This window comes from Spodoptera frugiperda, chromosome 18, assembly GCF_023101765.2.
Source record: "Spodoptera frugiperda isolate SF20-4 chromosome 18, AGI-APGP_CSIRO_Sfru_2.0, whole genome shotgun sequence".
Lineage (NCBI taxonomy): Eukaryota > Metazoa > Arthropoda > Insecta > Lepidoptera > Noctuidae > Spodoptera > Spodoptera frugiperda.
Window position 1 is genome coordinate 11,179,351 of NC_064229.1, and position 16,825 is coordinate 11,196,175.

Sequence of the window (16,825 nt, forward strand, 5' to 3'; positions counted from 1 at the left end):
ATGATATTTAAGTATTTATGATCAAGCAGAAACATTTTATCGACGTTGATAGGTGAAAATACTGTACTATGATAATTGTGTTATCGTAAATGATTTTAATTATTAATTTGTGACGGCAATTATATTTTTATTAATTATACCTAATAGTTGGAACGCCACGAAGGTTGGTTTTGTGTTCCGAAGTTTTTAACTTTTAATCATTTTACTAAAAATTGCATCAAATCCTCTTTGTTGCGTTATTGAGATTAAATTAATTATTCTCATAGTGAAAGACATTGAACTTTGGACGCTTGCGTTGAAGGAAAAAGCGCAAAGTAGAGGTCTTTCAAACTCCCTTGATAAGTAACCAGAGCAAATTGTGTAATAATAACTTACTTTAAAAACGTGTAAATTCTTATAATATTAGTTATTGTTATATCAGTTCAACATAAATTGTATTGTAAAGAACATAAAATTCTCTATTCAAACAATTTATTACGCAGCATTGACTTTGTAGCTCTTTATACAACATTAACATCTTTTGTTTCTTTAACTTTAAAACAAATATAAATGAACCGCAGTTCCAAAACTTGTATCTCGCGAGACGCTTCACCAAAGTCACAGCGGCGGTCCCCAGCGAGGGGGTGGAGAAGGCAACAACTCATAAAATTAAGCGATTTGGATGTGAGTTAGTCTAACTGTGAGGATCGCCGAGTTAACAGTTCGCTAGCTATCTTCCTCGCACACGCACACAGGGACGGTACGTGTTTCGCCCGTCCGCTTCACCCACACATTGGCAGGCTTCGCGAGCGGCGAGCGCCAGTACAACGTCACATCGGCCCGAACACGTTTCGTTCTCTCGCCTAGTTCCGTTCCCGCCACAATGCGCTGATTATCGGAAGTGTATTTGACGTTTGACATTTATCACCTGTGACTGTTCTGTGTTTTTTTTTAATAAGTGTTGTGTTTTCATGCACGGATAATTTTCATAAAGGTGAGTTTTTAATTTTTTTTAATTGAAGTTAACTTAGTTTTTTGAGCAGTTGTTTTGTTGGCCGCTTTAAAAGTTTTCTGTCAAGAAAGTTTCTTTGAGTTTATGCTTAAAGTTATATTGGAAAACATGTAGTAGCCAATACAATCGAAAATATTTTGATGGTATTTTTGTTTATCTCTTCTATCTATTAGATAGTGTAAAGATAAAAACTAGGGTTTGGTTAAAAACAATATTATTTTGATAATTCTAATAAGACAATCGATGGACATTATTTTACCTTTTGTGTTTGTTGAATGCATACGCAAAACAATTACAGAGAACATTATTAAATAACATAGTACAATACTAGAGCATAAACTAAGTAACATAACAGACAAATTAATTAGCTTTATGAATAGTTCGAGTGCATAATATAGACATAAAGTTAGTCATACAATGGACCCGCGGCTATCATTAACCGTTCACAATTAGGTGTTCATTAAGCGATGTAAGTTTAGTTCAACTATAGCTTTAGTAATTGGGATATAGTTTATATTGTTAATAAAACATTTAACATAACTAGATTACTATTAAAACTTAAATATAGCTTACCGTCGTACTCAGAGTCATTTAATGGTTACTTAATCCAGTCCTCAGCAATTGTTTTCGATACAAAATCTTTATTAAGGAATAGTTTAAGTAATCATTAACTATCTTTGAGTAAAGCATGGCTTTAATCATTGTCCTTAACTAGTTTTAGTTTAGTTTGAACAGTAAATAAAGAACACGTATTAACAGTTAAGGTATAACAGTAATTAGGAGGTAATCGACGCCGGTTTATGTGTCCGTCGCTACTGTTCGCCAACACATAAATGTCGGCTCTATTGCTTGCTCCGGTGTTAATTGGATGGGTGAAATATTTTACTTTACGGAGTATAATATCATAATTTCATTCCCGGAAAGGGTGGACAGAGGTTCTCATGTTTATGTGCAAATGTAGTACACAGTTTTCACCAGATATGTTACGAGTTCATAAAAGATTTCTATAATTTCCTGACTTGTGTAATTATTGATTGTGTTATTAATCATACAATATACTACTTTATGATAAAAGTATCTTATCACCCAAGTCAGCTTATACCTTACCTTATTTCTATACCAAATATCATCAAAATCTGCCCAGTAGTTTCGGCGTGATTGACGAACAAACAAACTTTTACATTTTATAACATTATACTATAGCGTGTTTAAAAAATAGGATGCCTTTGATTAAGACAGTGGGGTAGTTAGTTATTGAAATCTATGAGGTTACCTATATCAATTGTAAAGAAAGTTGTAAAGTTTTAAACAGGACTACGCGACTGTGTACTGAAACTTTCACGATTACAACCGGGCACATTGGTATAATGAAAGTACAAAGATTCAGTTTGTTTATCAGAGCAATCGAATTAGTATCGATATTTCCCACTCTCTCTCTCTTTATACGTATCTTTCAACTCAAAGCTACTATATACTTATATAATACTAGATTCTGCCCACGGATTCGCTCGTGTTCCCGTAGGATAAAAAGTACCCTATGTGTTATTTGTACTAGACTATACTGTTAGTCTACCCTTATTCCAAATTTCATTCCGATCCCAACATAGGTTTTAGGGCTTGTTATCGGTAATCTGTATTGGAAAGTTTGTATTCAGGTGTGTATATAACATAATATGTAATAATAATTAATATTGTAGTGACGTAGACACATTATTATATTGATAGCAGCGATCATCCTTTGTCTTATCTCTATCATTTATACAAATACAAGGCAGAGAATAGCCAAAATGTTACCCTTACTGAAAAATTATTGGGATGAGTTTTTGGAAATAGCAAAAGTACAGACAATGTTAGAATAATTATAAAATATGAGTTTGAACGTCACTCGTCAAATATTTAGGAAGATTATTTAATTTTCTACTTTGTAGATAGCACTGCATAGGTATTGTCCCCCGTAAACAACACGCCCACAACAAAAGGAATTTTCCTGAAAAATGGTTTGATAACATTACAGTGATTCATTTTTCAGTATGAAACTGATATTGCATTATTGAATTAATACATCCGGTGTAGATTAGTTCATTGATTACAGTTTCACTTAAAAATAACGATAAATTTAGTTTTTGTCTTCAAGTCCCGAGTTATAACAAGGTTGCTTATGGGCAGACGTACTCCATCGTAGGCCGCATCATCACTTACCACCAGGCGAGATAGTGGCCAAACGCCGACCCATCAAATTATAAAAAAATATAAAAAAGAAAGATTTCTAAAAATTCGTAGTACATTTTGAACTAAATTTTGACTGAAATTAACATTATCATAATATCAGCCAGTTTAATCATATGTATTTTCTGTTGAACATAGGCCTTTAACGTGTAACGGGTACGATTCCCGCACGGAGGAACTCTTTGTGTTTATCACAACATTGTTCTTTCGGGTCTGGGTGTCATCCGTATGTCTGTAAACGAACTCATGACACAGGAGCAAATCCTAGTGTGTCCCAACGTTTAAAAAAAACAGCCTATATAACCATGAAGTTTCTTACTAAGCTTCAATCATAAACAACTTAAATAGCTACCTATGTAACATATGCTTTCTTAAATCGTTTTCTTTCGAACAAATCCGTTAATCTAATGGCACACAAATAATGAAGTGTTAATGTTAACCAAACGTATTGGGAATTCGTAAATTGCTATCGATTAGTCTCCCTGTTTCGTTGAGATTATGCGATAAAACAATAATTGGCCAAGATTAGCGTTATCACGAACAAGCTGTTGTACAGGGTTGTTGGAAAAATATTAGCTGCCTCACATGATTGGTTTAATAACACAATATAAATAAACAATAAAAAAAACAATTTAATTTCCAATGTAACACTATTTGCTAAGTATTAATAATTGATTGTTTGCTGTCTATGTTACATCAGTTAAAAAATATAATTAAAATTAAATAGTTCTATGACAAAATTCCCCATGCAAGCGGGTTAACTTTTCTTTATCTAACTTTAATTTATGGAAATTTTTCACCATTTGTGTTACGATTCCCATGTAATAGGGGGGAACCTATCGCCATATACTGTACACAATTCCAGACTCCGTGCTATTAACAAGGAAATTTTCGAAAAGCCGAAAAAAGCGTTTAGTTCTTTCATACATACATACATAACCTCATGCCTCTCCCATGGGGATAGGTAGAGACAATGGAACGCCAATATATTTTTTAGATCTTTAAAGTTATCATTTAAACATTTTTTACTTAAAATTATATATTTTTTAAAGTCATAGAATTAAAGTTGTTGTTTTTGATGTTAGTATGTAATACAGTCTTGCGATTATAGTGTTTACAATAGCCCTGTATAATCTACGGTGCAAGCGACGCATAGCAAATTGTATTGTTTAAAACAAATTAGTACATTGTATAGTTAATGTTCGTAATTATGTGGACTGCGTGTTACAGTGGTCGGTGGCGAAATGAAAGTATTTCTTAAATGGTTTCCGTCCATGACTTTATCTGCGTTTAATTTTTAACGGATACTATTTTATATAATATGATTATCTTTTATTTTTGTCAAAGGAGAAGGTTGACGTGCTAATTAATATGTAATGCAATGTAACATCCACTTACTGCCTGTTATATTTAGATCCTATTTAATTAGCAGTAAAACTAGCCTTGCACAAGTCCAAACACCGAAATATTTCGCTAACAATACAATAGATTTTTAGTTTTCATTCTGCTTATAGCTATAACGTTATTGTATTGTTAGTGTAGCATTAATTCCGTAAAATAACGCTTGACTCTATTTTATACCGAAATATTTAATAAGACATTGAAAAATAAAGGTATTTTTGTAAGTCATTGTTTTAATTTTTACTTTAAAGATAAGAAGATACTTCCCCTGTATTGCACTTATCTTGAAACTTGCATCGTGTCATATCACTACACTAGGTAGATTGCAGACGGTTGAGTGAAAGCGCACCTCCCTCCTAGGTGCGTAGGAAACAAATGTTAAACTTTCCCATTTATGTTATTAACTAGGTCTTTCCTGAGATTTCTATTAGCATTTACTTTTCTTAAGTATTAAACTAATCAGACGCAATACCAGATCTCTCAGATATACGTTTTAATGTTTACGACTGCACAACTTTTAAAATAACGTTTCTCCACACTAAGATTTTCTCCTGTATCGTGAGTGCGTTTACAAACATACAAGTTCATATACACACGACACCCAGACCCGAAACAGTAATTTGTGGATCACACAAAGACTTGTTCCGTGCGGAAATCGAACCCGATATATGTACGTTGCCAGCAGCCACCGTGCCAACCGTGTAGTAAATAGTTTTAAGAATTAGCATTCAGGTTGTTTGTGATAGCAGTTTTAAAATCCACCAATAAACACTGAAAATGAAAACCAAACCATCTATAAAAGCCATCCTACTTAATAAACTATTTATGAAATGATAGCCATACAGTTTGTTATGATTGCATACTTAATAATAGTTCGTTTCTTTGAACCCGCCCGCCGCCGCAACTTGCGACTTAATGTCAAGTGGTTCGTTTCATTGTGTGTTCCGTTCTAGGAACCGTGTGTTGTTGTTAGCTAAATAAGTAATGTCTTCTACCTACTTGACATGGCCACTGTATCAAGGAGGAAAAGCTTTACAGCTTAATTGTATGTTGAAGAGTTATTATTCATTAATATTGACTGCACGGTTGGTGTGGTGGCTGGGTATCCGGCTGTTGTGTAACGTGTAGCGGGTTAGATTTCACGGGGCAACTCTTTATGTGATCTACAAAGGGTTGTTTCGAGTCTGGTCCGGTTGCGGTTTGTAAACGCACCCGCGATAAAGGAGAAAATCATAAAGTGGGGTAATGTTTTTCATAGAAATAAAATTAAAACAACCTTCAAAGTTTGAAAATTTAAAACTATATATGTCTAATTTATTGGGTTTACAGAAATGTAAATACAATATTCCTTAGTTAGAAAGTCAATATGTCATGTAGACCACATCTTTTACTGAGAATGTTATCCATTTTCATGTTTTTGGTTATTCAATAGAATCAGTTCCGACTCTAACCACGTACCTACATAAATATACGCCTGTAAAAGGTAAAAAACATATATAGGATGGAAAAACACATACACACAACCCTTTTTTATCAGTAAGTTAAGAAGCCAATGCGCACTGTTCACAAATCCTCACTGATATCGACACAGTCGTGAATATGACCAAGGAAATAAAGGAATGATACAAAAGAAATGTTTTGTCACTCACTCTCAAGACATTCGCAGTTCACTGGTCAAGTATAATGTAGTATGTTGTGTATATGTTCAGTTGTTCTATCGCTCCCATTCAGTTGTCACGTTGTGTTCGACGCACCGGGATGTGTGAGATAGATACCGGGGTTCTTGTAAAGGGTAGCTTTATTTTTGGACCCAAATACTTATATCGATTGAGGTGTGAAAATGTAAGGCAGTTGAATTTAAGTAGATACTTAAAGAAAATGTGTGTAAAATGTAATAGATTACCACATTGGCTAAAAGTTGTTGTTGCTTCAGCTACCGAGCAGTGGGTCTCTGGTTCAATTTCAAACTCAATTTTACACGTAACATAACTAGCGAAATGTTTGTATTATACCTAAACTGCTTCTCTGTAGTAATTACTTTAATAGAATGCAATTTTTTTGTATAGTATAAGCTGGTAAACGAGGAGCCGGATCACTTGATGGTAAGCAATCGCCGCTGCCCGAAACACTGGAGACGTCACAAATGCGTAGCTAGCCGGGGTTAGGAATTTAAGGGTTGTTACTGAATCGGGGATTGGTAAGATTAGAAAGGGGGGTAATTGGGACGACGGTAACCTCACTCACACAACTCAAGCGTTGTTTCACGTCGGTTTTCGGTAAGGCCGTGGTATCACTCCGGTCGAGCCGGCACATTTGTGGCAAAGTATGGCTCTCCCACACTTAAAAATAAATACTTAACAGAAGTTTGAAAAGTAAATATTATGTCTGTCTGCGTATGATTCGACACTCATACACAGCGTGACACAACAGACATACTACATATTATTAATAAATTGTATATTAGCACAAAGTTTTAGTAAAACGGATCACATTGTATCATCGATTACATCTCATTAATTACGCGTGTTAATTGTGTCTGCGGCCACTTTTATTTGTCACAATTGTTTGTTTGTTTGTTTGCATTGTCCAAACAATTTGTAATTATTGTTTTGATATTGTACATTGTAATTGTACGGAGTGTAATGTGATGATTACTATTGTAGGTTATTGAGTAATAGTTTTGTAGGAGAGTTGTAGCTGTGATTGTGTGAGTGGTTGAACTGTTTTAACTTTTGTTAGTTGTTTATGTAATAATGTGTCTGTGTGTATATCTTTATAGTCCCGATCACGATACTCTTTTTACAATATACTAGTAGATGTGTATTAATAGGGTAGATGACTAATTTTTGTTTTAATGTCTGTATTGTAGATTATTATTTTCGTTTTTTTTTTTTAAATTTTCTTATGAAAAACAAATCTTTTCGAAGATTATATCGATTTGAAATATCGCGTGGTATCACTTCAAAGTATATTTTATACGTAGAAATAACGTACGCTTCCACGCCTAAACTTTGTTTCGTTTCATCTAAGTATTGGTATCTTATATATGACAAAATAAAAAAATACGTGTCTAATATTTTTCCATTATCTAACTGACGGACTAAATAGATTATTAATTTTCTTACCCCGTCATTATCCCTATTGTAACTGTTGTACGTTTGTATTAACTTATTAACTTCCACATAACAGAAATATTATCTTTTATTTTCCGTCGTTCAAATTGGCATTCATTTGACATCAAGTTTTGTTCTGTCCAAGTGACCAAATTATTTAATAAGACCAGGATTTCCACCCTACATTTGACGAACAATTCGCAATTCACATTTCACTCTACACCATTCGACCAACAGGGCACAAATTCGCAACTCAATTCAGCAATTCATAATTGACTATTTAATTACCGCATTCTTCACTACTAAAAATATTTCTGGTGAACTGGTAACCAGCATAATTCAAAAACATTGGTTAAATTAACAATGTAATGTATAATTTATATAAAAACATATGCGCAGATCGTTTAGGTAATGAAATCAGTAATTTAACTAAATACTGGCTAACTAGCAAACACTGAATGCTAATGACGTAAGTAAATAGTTTAGCTGTTTCATTATTTTGTTTGTGAGTTTATTTTAATTGGCAAAAACAGCTAATCATTTTAAATTCAGCCTTGTATGTAAAATATTGATATTTATCTATTTTACAATTGTAGGAGGAATATTTGTAAATAATTTTGTTTAAAAGAAAATAAAATTAAAATTCTGTCTTTGCCTACTTCAATGAAGAATTAGGTTCTATATTAAGTACAGATAATTAGTAGAGATACAATTTGGCAATAAATATTATATAGATAACTCTCTAGACTCTTTCTCTTTTAAAAACAACGTTGCCAAACAAACTAGGATTTTCTCCTGTATCGTGAGGGCAATTACGAACATACAAGTTGACATATATGTACATCACACCCAGACCCACAACAATAATTCGTGGTTCACACAAAGAGTTGCTCCGTGCAGGAATTAAACCCGCTACACGTTGTGTGTCAGCTGGTTGCCCACTGCGCCAACCGTGCAATCAATATTCTTTAAACCGTTTTTTTCACGTAAAATCGCAAGGAAGTATTAGTATAATTATGTAAAGTTACTAAAAACTAAGTAATATTTTAAATAATTCATTAGGAACCAAAGTTTTGGAAAACAATGAATGGTACCTACTACCTAGCTAACAATGCTTCAATGTTAATGAAACTAAGTATTTGCATTACATAAACATGTCATTGGGCTAGTTTCGGCTACTCCCTCTTGTACATATTTATGAAGTAAATAATGAAAAAAGTGAATAATTTGTAATGGATTCAGTGAGGTTAATAATTAAGTTAAATTGCTTGTGAAATGGTTATTGTGCATGTTTCCGACTTGTTAGGGTGTGCAGTTATTGTATTGAGTGATTATATACATGTGATAGTAGTGATACATGTAATAACTTTATCTTACTCAACATTTACCGCCGTACTCAGAGTCAATTTATGCTTACTTAACCCAGTCCTTAGCAATTGTTTTAGATGCAAAATCGTTTCTAAAGAATATTTTGAGTAATCATTAAATGTCTCTGAGTGTGGCATTAATCACACTGCGTATTTAATTAATGGTCAGGTTGGTAGATTCTTATTTACTAAACAGAAATACTAAAATGCCATCAGATATAGATATGTTCATAATATTGATTTAGTAATGAAAAGTAAATACAAGAATGCAATTATTGGATTCAACAACGCTATCTTTATTTTATAAATATCTTCAAAACAAAAACGTTCCACACTTAAAATATGAATAGTTCTTAATTTCTTTTTCAAAGGTATTTAAGTCTATGATATTTAATTTTATAATCTGTGATACGAAGATGGCGACCGGTTCCGTCCAATTACAAATGTGGATTATGACATTAGTCGCCGGCGCCGCGACAAAGTCGAGGAAGTGCTCGACGTGTGTGGCCTTATTCATGTCACCGGCAGAGACCCAGCTCATGTGAGCAACGCACACACTTTGATCGCAGTCGGAAATTAATTTAAATTACATCGATGTTAGAAAATATTTTTATTTTTTAGATGTTTTCTTAAACGAGGCCTTTTTATTAATCTTTCGATAGATACTTAAATTGTGACACAACTATTGAGTTTAGCTTTTGATATTTTTTAAAGGAAATAGGTTGTAAAGCAATTAGTGTTTCTGCTATTTGTTTGTTTATGAGTTTAGTAGCTTCTGCCAGCGACTTCGCCCGCAATCCCGTGGAATAAAAAGTGTTGTATGTGTTATTTCAGGCCATATTCATCGCGACCTCTTCAGCCATTTCGATGTGATTGAATAATAAACATAAATACAAACACACATATTTTCATGCATTTACAATACTTAGTAAGATTTTGGCATTTATTCTTTTACTTGTTATACTTACTGTAACAGTCATAATGCGGGTCAAAACTAATTTGTAATCGTTTCTCTTCATATTTGCTACAAGGCGACAACTACTGAACATAGGCCTCCCCCAATCTGATTGTCAAACCCATGAAACATTTCGCAATAACCGATGACCTAACCACGGCGCTAAACCTACAGCGAAATGAACAATAAACTAAAGTCCAATATAGTGCAAATATTAATTCATAGCAGACAATATAATCGTTACCTGGAAGCACATAGTAATGGTATATGAGTTGCAGTTACAGTTATAATAACGTGTAGTTATTTGTTTCTTGGTATATTGTGGTCAGGCCGTGTTAGAGATGTACTTATTATAGTTTCTAATTAATACTAGAGTTATTGACAATCACTATTGTAGGTTTGATGCGTATATTTTGCACTCAAGTCATTTAATAGTTACTTAACCCAGTCCTTAGCAATTGCTTTCTATACAAAATCGACTAACGGAATAGTTTAAGTAAACATTAAATGACTTGAGTTCTTGTACACTGTTTTTAAAACTAATGATTTTTCTAGGGTTGGTAACGTGAAGAGCAACTCATCTTTGATCTTGCATCTTGTCCTTGTTGTTAGTTCTTTTCAACAGTTGACGTAGCCTACGAGAGTGAAGAAATATGTTGTTTTAATAATTGGATAAGTACTGTAAATAAATTATGGTGGTCGCTAATTGCGTCCACAACATCAACAGCGTGCTAGAAGTAAAAAAATAATGAGTTTCATAATTCTGTCTCAATCTGATACACGTATTACAATTTAAAATTAACATTAACTAAATTAACATTAAAATTAACAGACCTAATTTAAATAACTGTACAAAGAAGGTCAATATTCGCGATATTTAAAAACATATCGTTTTCAAATAACAATATTATAATTGTGATTGTAATTGTAATATCTAAGTGATTCAATGTTTGTACCTAAGTCAATAATTATGCTAGATTGTTCCAATATGTCGCCGATACCATCAGATAATTGCTTTATTGACGTAATACAATATTATATCATTTCTATCTTAGATTGCGGATTATAGTCAATGGAAATTTTACTTTTTTGCCTATGTATTGTAGTGCAATTTCGATTGTGTCAGGATAGGAGCCACGTGTGCGTTGGCGCACCCAAAGTTCAGCCACCGGTGGCATGACTCGCTAATTATGTGTTTACTATCATTTGTGATTGGTTTTTAATTAATCGCTGATATATTTAAGTCTTTTTTTGAGCGGGGAAAATCATCTAATGACTTCTCCCGTCTAGGGTGAGGCGAGCGAAAGTGTCAGACCCTTACTAACTAAAACTCAACCCGTTCTTACTCCTGCTTTTCGAGCACCAGTAAACCTGTTAGGAAGTCTTAATAAGTCTAGAATCTAGAATAGTGTAAGGTGCAGGCAAGCGTAGTATAGGGCGGACGATATCCATGCGTGGCTAGCAGAAATTGGATGCGAAGGATCTGGGTTGGAACAATAGTGTGCTATTGGGTAAACCTTTGTCCAGCAGTAGATAGAAACTAGTTTATGATAATGGTGAAATCAGAGTGTTAAAGAACTTAAAGTTAGATGTCTAATTAATCTAGAGAAGAACTTTTGTTATACTGAATAAGTGAATACCACTGTTCATGCCCATCTCTTCGAGGGATTAAGTCAGAAAGTAAAGTATTAAGTCGTGAAAAAAACAATTTGGAATGTTTGTTTCTACACAATATTCGTACAACACGGTGCGCGTACAAAACACAGCGGATGAGAATGACAGTTATCCTCGAAAACCGTTTGTGTTAATTGTGAACATTTCCTCGCTCGCCCGGGTTTTGATCTCCTTTGATATTTCACATTAATTTATTACATTTTCATATGTTTCTGATGAAAGCCGTGGATTTGTTTTTAATAAAAACACCAGATGTCTCTTTTGATATCTTTCACATTGGTCGAAAACGTGTTAATTTCATAAGTGGCCTATAATGTCAATGGATGACGAAATTAGACGAGATATGTGAAGTTATGCGTGTGGTATACTGAAGTCCTGGATGGTGACGTCAGACTCCATGTGGTTTTTGATGATGACAAGTCTCTCTTTGTAATTCTGTATGTAATCAATCATTTTTCTTCGAGTAATTAAATTGAGCAAATTACTTTAAGCATTCATTACTTTTTTTGGGTTTTTAAACAAATAATTAAGTTGTGAACTGTTACATAATTCTAAGTTAGACAATGTAAAATACATATAAAATGTTTTTAAATACTAAAATAGTTTTGGATTAAAACAATACATGTAGGTCAGTGGTTCTCAACCGGTGGTCCGCAGAAGACAAAAAATGGTCCGCAAAATGAAAAATAAATACACAAGACTAAACCTCTGTCGAATGAATACCACGGTTAAAGCTCGAATTAAACTTACATCAAAGGAGACAACTGAGAGGAGCAACTGATTAGAATTTTCTAAAAGTAACTATTTTCGTGAGTCAATGACAAAATCAGAGTGTGGGACAACATGAAAAAGCAATAGTAATAGTGGTCCACAACATAACAAGAATTAAAAGTAGTCTTTGACCAGGTATAGGTTGAGAACCCCTGATGTAGGTAGACACTTAGACAGTTGAACGTCATAACATTAAGTAATTACTGAGTTTAATTTATGTTAATGTGTATTTTATTTTAGCGAACCTAGCATAATGCTTGGTTTGTTAGTCTAGTCTATTCTCAGGGCTGCTGTGTCGGAGGTCTCGGGTTCAAAACCAATATTGGTTAAATTGTGATAAAAATTTAACTATTTTTGTACATTTTCCAGTCAATACTAGGTCAGAATGGAATTGTGATCGGGGTTAAGAGTTCATTAAGTTTGACTATTAAATGTATCGAAAATAAAATTGACCAAAACGTGCATTATTTGTGTACATTTACTCATAGTCAAAGCATGTAGTAGTGTAGGTTCGAAAGGAAAAGAACGAGAACGAAACTCCATCATTACTCTTTTAAAAAAATGTTTTTTTTTTACAATATCTCTGATACATTTACCTATTGTACATATAAGTAAGAGTACTAGAAGTACGATGGTATTTTTCCAAAACAAGACTGATTAAGATCGTTAAAGTCTTTAAAGAAATTAAGATAAATCATTGGAAAATGATGGGTAGGTAGAAGTACCACCTAGCGAGGCTCGTGTGATTGGGGGCGGGGGGGGGGCGGTCCAATAGCCGGCATTACTACTAAATTAGCCATACATATTCAAATATGGTAAACAGTTCGTAAGAAAGATAAGATTACTGATAACAGCGGATACCATTATCATCAATAAGCAAATTAATTACAATAATCTTTAATACTACACGTGTCATAATAGAAACCCAAAGTTACGACTTTTATTCCCGACGCGGTGGGCAGAGGTGCATCGGCACATAACGACACTTATTGCCACTGTACAATGTACACCCACTTTTCACAATTTGTGTTATAAGTCTCATGTAATAGGAGGTGAGCTTATTGCCATGTATTTCAGTGAGAAATTTTTAAAAACCCGTAAAAAAATTCAGCCCTGCTTTGCATGACTCGGAAACGAACCCGAGACCCCTTGCCTGGCAATCGCACTTGTGACTACTCGACCAAAGAGGCAGTATATAACATAATTATAAGTAAAAATAGGTATATTACCTACAAACATAACTTCACGCCTATCTCCCATAGGTCTAGGCAGGGACAGAAACAGGTATAAGAATCGTAGCATCGCTTCATCAACAGTCATCAGTCTTTTCATGCACACGTAAAAAGTGAAAATAGGTAACTGTAACTGAATATTGCAACAACCATATTAAACAAATATTGTACATCGATATGTTTATTTATAAACAAACGATTTTTTTTTGAAATTTAACACTTCGCTTACGTAGAATCAAATATATAACTTAACTTGTTGTTAATAAGAGTGATAATAGCTTGTGTCAGTGTGTAGTTTAATTACGTATGTTAGCATAGTGTTGGCGATTGACGTCAATCGCTATGTAATTATGTATGTAAGCATAATATCATTATTTAATTGTTGTGCATTAATGTGCCGCCCGCTTAGGAACCGTGCACACTGCCTCTTGATATTATTACACCATAGATTGTTATTTTGCAGTGTCACTGATACAGTGGTAAAAGGACAAGGGGTTAGATTCCCGACCCGGGCAATGTGTTATTGATTTTCAAAACTATCAGTAACTGGACGTTTTCTGAAGACGTCTGTAGATCGTTATTACTCTGTATTGAGTTATTGTCTATTTTGTTATAGTTCTAGCTCAGAATAGACATTTAGTTTTTCGTAATAATCGAATCCACACTATGTATTTTGCAGTCATCCAGCCACTGCGCCAATCATGCAGGTTATTACAATGACTTGCCAATTTGTACACAATAAGATATGATAGGAATCTAATACCTGATAATTATGACGATGATGATATTTTTAAATCAACAATTTTCCGATATGGAACACCCTCTATGAGTGAAAAACTCTCTACTATATTTAAAAAAGATTATTTAGGAAGTATTCACTTTACTGTGTAAAGTAAAAATTGTATCTAGTACACAGTGCTACATCAAGCTATACATCCAATATAACCTGACCGTCGAATGTGCAGAAAGATCATATAAAGCGAGATCATGATACACTGGTTTTGTTTAGTTTGATGTGGTGCTTACCCTACGAGTGTGCCGCCCGCCCGGCGCGATTGTTTCCGGAGAACACATTTTCAATACCCACTGTAGCTGTACAGATAGAAACAATTGACAAAAATCTAGTATTTTATAAAATACGTTAGTTTTTTGTGGTATAGGTATTTACGATTCCCGGGCTGTGAAAAATGTAACTAAGTTTTTTTTCTGTCGACGTTTTCAGTTACAGTTTATAGCAATTTTGACAAACGGATTTGTATTTTATGGGACTTGTAATATAGCTGACTGGTTATATTTTTAGTAATTTATGTAGATGTGTGACCTCTGCCTTCCCCTTCAGAATGAAAAGTGTGACATGTGCTATTTAAACAACAATATTAGTTTTAATGATATTGTGATTCACGCAAGTGTGTATACGCCTTTACACCATAAAGCTTACGAGTGAAAATGATCCTCTGATAGATCGATTCAGCATACAATCTTACTTTTCACTGAGTAATTGTAAATTAACTGTGACTTATTGGACAATTCATTAATAATTAAAACTGATGCTCTATACTTTTCTGAAAACACTAAGTTTTATCATTTTCCGACAATTATCGTAATTTCAGTAAAAATAACTGTAAAACTACTTATTGTAAATCATATATTCTACGAAACCCAGAGAAACATCCACCAGTTGTATAGAATGGCCTAAAAACAAAACAAAAGGTTGTGAAAAATGGAAAAATAAAATGTTACAAAACAAATCATCGTTATCACTCGATCGCTTATCGCAAACGTTGAAAATTTGCATCATTTTATATACTAGGACCATCAATAGATACGCTTACACTGATAGGATTCGCAATAATAACAATTCTGTAATAATCGATTAATTAATTGAAAATATTTCACTCTCACTAATTACGATATAATGCATATAAGTACATGTTTCGTGAAATTTATTACTATCAGTCATTTTATTCGTATAAACGATAATTTAATTAACGATATTATTATGTTCGATAAATGGATCGTAGTAGGATATTTTTCTGCGAATCATACCTAATAGTTAAATTGTCTTATAAGCTTCTATCTTAAACTGTGCCCACACTAGTATTTTCCTGTATCTTGGGTAGAAACGAAACAACAATTTGTGGATCACACAAAGAGTTGGTCCGTGTGGGAATCGAACCCGTCGACCGTTGCGCGGCAAACGGTCGCCCAGCCAACGTTCAAACCGTGCAGTCAATGTTAAATGAGTGTGTCATTTTTAGTTGGAATAAAAATTAATTTAATTTTCCTCGATTTAACAACAAACCTTACTTCTTTATCCGAAACATTAGCAATTTTTCACAAAGAAAACTTGTCAATATACAATAATTCCTTAACAAACAAGATTAAATCAAAGAAAAAATCTTCAATTTATAAAACAACGGACCGTTTACTCGAGTGACATTGATATTCATCTCGAGTACCGTGACGTCACGATATCTAACATCGTTGAAAGGAAAATTATCCAAGGAAAAATTGCCCCACGGCCGTAGCAAACCGGTGAGGAGGGAAGAGGGAATGACATAGTGAGGGCTGATTGTCAATGAACTGCACCTTCCCTCTTTCAAGAGGTTTTCGTAAAGAGGGACTCGGCAATCGTGTTCGAGGTAACTTTATAATGATAACTGCGAGGGTAGAAAATGGTTTTGATTTGAAATATTTATTGTACAAATTGTTTTTATGAGTACTAGTAAAACTTGGTGTTTAAAAATAGTCTAGGTCTTGGTCACTTTTAAAAATAAATATTTATTAGAATACAAAATAAATTAGGTAGATTTGGAAACAAAAAACTAAGTTAGTAGTTTTAAAAGCGTGTTAATGAAAGAATATTTGTAAAATTCCTTTTTAAATCAATTGTTTGCTAATTCAGTGCATAACTATGTACTGTATTGCATAAATAAAATAGACTATTAATGTAGTATGAGTATCATTTTAAGGTCACTTATACATTGGAATATTAGTGATTGTGATTGACCACAGACTTCACAAGAATGGACGTAATTAAAAATTTCGTGTGATTAAACAGTATATAATTAAAATAATTTGTGTGTTGTAAAGTG

At 33.5% G+C, this 16,825-nt stretch overlaps 1 protein-coding gene across 1 annotated transcript in view; it reads left to right on the top strand.

Moving 5' to 3' along the window:
* Positions 1-578: 578 nt before the first annotated feature.
* LOC118278041 (uncharacterized) overlaps positions 579-16,825 on the top strand; it is a 75,051-nt gene continuing 58,804 nt past the window's right edge. Inside the window, exon 1 of the mRNA XM_035597097.2 lies at positions 579-973. The gene's annotated coding sequence lies outside the window, so the exon portion shown is untranslated. The remainder of the gene's footprint in view (positions 974-16,825) is intronic.